Source organism: Nicotiana tabacum, chromosome 6, assembly GCF_000715075.1.
Source record: "Nicotiana tabacum cultivar K326 chromosome 6, ASM71507v2, whole genome shotgun sequence".
In the NCBI taxonomy this organism is placed as follows: domain Eukaryota; kingdom Viridiplantae; phylum Streptophyta; class Magnoliopsida; order Solanales; family Solanaceae; genus Nicotiana; species Nicotiana tabacum.
This window is the reverse complement of record NC_134085.1, coordinates 36,726,070-36,731,638: the sequence shown is the minus strand read 5'-3', so window position 1 is coordinate 36,731,638 and position 5,569 is coordinate 36,726,070.

Genomic DNA, 5,569 nt, shown 5'->3' with positions numbered 1-5,569 from the left:
GTCAACCAATAAGCTAGATAAATTAGTTAGTCAATTTAATTAAAGAATACAATAAGAATGATAGATAGCCGATAACCCTAGATCGTTTTCTTCTTTTTTCAACACATTACACGGATGTATTATATTACTTAAAGCAAAAACTACATAGGCATAATAGATGTTTTAGGGTATTACTGTTGCCCATAGTTGCAAAATAGTTACAAACACTAGTAGAAATATTATTAAAACTATTACAAACACCATGCTTATTTTTGATCACTTCTTGTTCAACAAAATAGGGTGGACAAGCATGGTAAAAATACTTTGTAGATGGTGAACTCTTGATAGCTTTCTTGGCCAGCATATGTGCCACCTTATTTCCTTCTCTGAAATTATTGTCACGACCCTAAAACTGACCCGGTCATGATGGCGCCTAACGTGAAACTATGCCAACCGACACAAACCCCAAAACCAACCAAAAATTTCATAATAGGTCATTTTATGCCATTAGTTAACTAACATCCCATAATATAAGTTAAAATAAGCAGTGCGGAAATACAACACAACCCCGACATCAGGGTGTCACCAGTCATGAGCAACTATAACTCGTCAAGGAACAAGAAACAACAACCTAGTTCAAAAATAAAATACTAAGACAATCTGAATAAGATAGGAAGGAGAAGCATTGGACTGCGAATGCCAAACAGCTACCTAGTCAACTCCGGAGACCTGTTGAAAGACTGATCAACACTCACTATCGCTTCTCGAGACTCCTGGATCTGCACACAAGGTGTAAGGAGTAATGTGAGTATGCCAACTCAGTAAGTAATAAAAGTAAAAGCAGCTGAGCAGTAAGAAAACCGGTAATTTCACGTCATAGCACTACAGCAAAACAGTATATGCCCAGAACAATACAATAAATCAATAAAACTCGTAAAAACAACTCAGTTCAGTAAAACCTTTTTAAAACATCTTTCAATAGTTTCAAACGAGTGATGAAAACAATTAGTAAAAGGATAGAAATGTAAACAGCCCCTCGGGCAAAACATGTACCACAACCGCCCCTCGGGCAAAGTATCAGCAGATCCAACCCCTTGGGCTACCTCACAATCACTCGTAATCAGCCCTTCGGGCAACGACATGAAACAACACTAGTCCCTCGGGCAATATCACATCTCTCACACTGGGTACCCGCGCTCACTAGGGGTGTTCAGGCTCCGGAGGGGATTCTACAGCTCAAGCGCTATCACAAGCCATCTCGTGGCATAATAAATAAGGACCTTGGCCTTTCATCTATCGCAAATCAGTACAACATGCTGCAGCATGAATTCCGATCCCATAATATCCTCACAGTACAGGCCCTCGGCCTCACTTAGTCAGAAACCTCTCAAGCCACTCGGGCAACGGTAAAACATGATGCTCAGCCCAAAATGTCATTTAGAATATCAAAACAGAGTAAATATGGCTGAGTTATGAAAACAGTAGAATACAACATGACATAGTATAGATATTAAGTCAAAACAATGAGGAATAGTAGTAAAAAGCGCCAAAGGGTCCAAAATAGTTGGCACGAGGTACAAATAAGGCATTCAACCCAAAATATAGTAATACTTTCCAAAACACAACGACATCAAACAATTTTCAATCAAAAACATGACTTAACAGTCGTACGGGACGGACCAAGTCACAATCCCCAATGGTACATGACCCCACGCTCATCATCTAGCGTGTGCGTCACCTCAAAATAGCACAACGATGTGAAATCTAGGGTTTCATAGCCTTAGGACAACATTTACAATCATTACTTACCTCAATCCGGTCCAAACTCTAGCTCGCGATGCCCTTGCCTCTCGAATCGGCCTCCAAATGCTCTGAATCTAACCAAAACCAGATTCATACCATTAATACACGCTAAGGGAACAAAGCCCAAGTGAAAATAATCGAATTAACTCAAAAATCCCAAAATTGGTCAAACCTGACCCCCGAGCCCACATCTTGGATTCCGATAAAAATTACAAAACTAGAATCCTTACACTCTCACGAGTTCATACATACCAAATACATCGAAGTTCGATCACAAACGACCCCTCAAATCCCTAAATCAAAGTCTCAACTTTCAAACCCTAAACCCCAATTTTAACATTTAATTTCCATAAATTCCATGTCTAATCAGTAAAATATCACCATAGAAACGAGTTTTAGTTCCAAGAATCTTACCTCCATGAAATTCCCTTGAATTCCCTCTTCAAGTTGCTCCCACAAGCTCCAACCCGAATGAGAAATTGATGAGATAAGCTAAAATTTCGTGAAGGCATCTATTTATATGATCTGCCCAACAATACCGCACCTGTGGCCTTTTTAATCGCATCTGCGGACCGCTTCTGCGGTCAAAGTAACCGCACCTGCGGTCAAAGTAACCGCACCTGCAGTTTTCACTTAAGGACCCAACTCCGCATCTACGGCTAAAACTCGCACCTGCGGCCCCATAGGAGCGATAGAAGCTCCGCACCTGCGGTCAAGCACCAGCTGACCCCAGACTGCTTCTATGAACTCCTCAGCGCATTTGCGATATCGCACCTGCGGTCCCCAACCTGCAGGTGCAGAAATGACAGAAGCACAAAATCTGCAGCACAACTCCAAAAACCCAAACACTCTGTCAACAATCCAAATCCATCCCGAGGCCCTCTGGACCTCAACCAAACATGAAAACAAATCACATACCACTATTAAAACTTGTTCCAACCTTCGGAACACTCAAAACAATATCAAAATACCCTTGGATTCAAGCCTAAGGATTCCAAAACTTCTGAATTCCGCAAACGATCAAAAAGTCTATCAAACCTCGTCCGAATGACCTGAAATTTTGCACACACATCCCAAATGATACTACGGACCTACTCCAATTTTCGTAATTCCAATCCAACAACGATTTCAAAATTTCAACTACCAACCAGAAAATGCCAAAATTTCACTTTCGCCAATTCAAGCCTAAATCTACCACGGACCTCCAAAATACATTCCGATCATGCTCCTAAGTCCCAAATCACCTAACGAAGCTATCTGAACCATCAAAATTCACATCCGAGACCTTTTTTACATAAGTCAACATCCGGTTAACTTTTCCAACTTAAGCTTACTCAAAAGAGACTAAGTGTCTCACTTCTCTACAAAACCACTCCGAACCTGAACCAACCACCCCAATACCACATAATATAGCTGAACAAGACATAAAGAAGCAGAAATAGGGGAAACAAAGCGGTAACTCATGAAACAATCGGCCGGGTCGTTACATCCTCCCCCTCTTAAACAAACATTTGTCCTCGAACGAGTCTAGAAACATACCTGAAGCCTCAAATAGGTGAGGATATCGGCTCCGCATCTCCCGTTCGGTCTCCCAGGTAGCCTCCTCCACGGTCTGACCTCTCCACTGCACTTTCATTGAAGCTATATCCTTTGATCTCAACTTTCGCACCTGATGCTCCAAAATAGCCACTGGCTCCACATCATAAGTCAAACCACCATCTAACTGAACTGTGCTGAAATCCAAAATATGAGACGGATCACCAATATACTCCCGGAGCATAGAAACATGAGATACCAGATGCACACTAGACAAGCTAGGTGGCAAGGCCAGCTCATAAGCCACCTCCTCAATTCTCCGAAGCACCTCAAAAGGCCCAATGAACTGGGGACTAAATTTACCCCTCTTCCCAAATCTCATAACAACCTTAATGGGTGAAACCTTAAGTAGAACCTTCTCCCCAACCATGTAGGACACATCACAAACCTTCTGTCAGCATAACTCTTTTGTCTCGATGGGCTGTACGAAGCTGCTATTGGATCACCTTCTCCTTGTCCAAAGCATCATGCACCAGGTTTGTACCCAAAAGCCTAGCCTCACCCAGCTCAAACTAGCCAACTAGAGATCTACACCATCTCCCATACAAAGCCTCATATGGATCCATTTAAATACTCGACTGATAACTGTTGTTACAAGCAAACTCCGCGAGCGGTAGAAACTGATCCCATAAACCACCAAAATCAATAACACAAGCGCACAACATGTCCTCCAATATCTGGATAGTGCGCTCGGACTGCCCGTCTGTCTGAGGGTGAAAAGATATGCTCAACTCAACTTGAGTACCCAACTCTCTCTGCACGGCTCTCCAAAATTGTGAAGTAAACTGAGTACCTCTATTTGAAATGATGGACACTGGGACACCATGCAATCGAACAATCTCTCAGATATAGATCTCTGCCAACCGCTCGGAAGAATAGGTAGTACACACAAAAATGAAGTGCACGGACTTGGTCAGCCGATCCACAATCACCCAAATAGCATCGAACTTCTTCAAAGTCCGTGGGAGTCCAACTACAAAATCCATGGTGATCCGCTCCCACTTCCGCTCTGGAATATCCATCCGCTGAAACGATCCACTCGGTCTCTGATGCTCATATTTCACCTGCTGACAATTGAGACATCGAGCTACGAATCCCACAATGTCCTTCTTCATTCTCCTCTACCAATAATGTTGTCTCAGATCCTGATACATCTTCACAGCACCCAGATGGATGGAATACAGCGAGCTATGGGCCTCCTCTAGAATCAACTCCTGAAGCCCATCTACATTGGGCATGCATATCTGGCCCTGGATCCTCAATATTCTATCATCATCAATAGTCACATCTCTAGCATCGTCGTGCTGAACTCTGTCCTTAAGGACAGGCAAATGAGGATCATCATACTGGCACTCTCTGATGCAATCAAACAAGGAAGACCGAGAAACTACACAAGCTAAGACCCGACTAGGCTAAAAAATATCCAAACTCACGAACCGATTGGGCTAGGCATGAACATCAACTGCAAGAGGTCTCTCCCCAACAGGAATATACGCCAAACTACCCATACTCACCGCCTTCCTACTCAAAGCATCGACCACTACAATGGCCTTCCCCAGATGAAATTTTTCCCATGAACCACCAAAATCAATAACACAAGCACGCAACATATCCTCCAATATCTGGATAGTGCGATCGGACTGCCCGTCCGTTTGAGAGTGAAAACCTATGCTTAACTCAACTGAGTACCCAACTCTCTCAGCACGACTCTCCAAAGTTGCGAAGTAAACTGAGTACCTCTATCTGAAATGATGGACAGTGGGACACCATGCAATCGAACAATCTCTCGAATATAGATCTCTGCCAACCGCTCTCAAGAATAGGTAGTACACACAGGAATGAAGTGCACGGACTTGGTCAGCCGATCCACAATCACCCAAATAGCATCGAACTTCTTCAAAGTCCATGGGAGTCCAACTACAAAATCCATGGTGATACGCTCCTACTTCCACTCTAGAATATCCATCTGTTGAACCAATCAACCCGGTCTCTAATGCTTATATTTCACATGCTGACGATTGAGACACCGAGCTACGAATCCCACAATGTCCTTCTTTATTCTCCTCCAATAATGTTGTCTCAGATCCTAATACATCTTCGTGGCACCGAGATGGATGGAATACCGCGAGCTTTGGGCCTCCTCCAGAATCAACTCCCGAAGCCCATCTACATTGGGCACGCATATCCGACC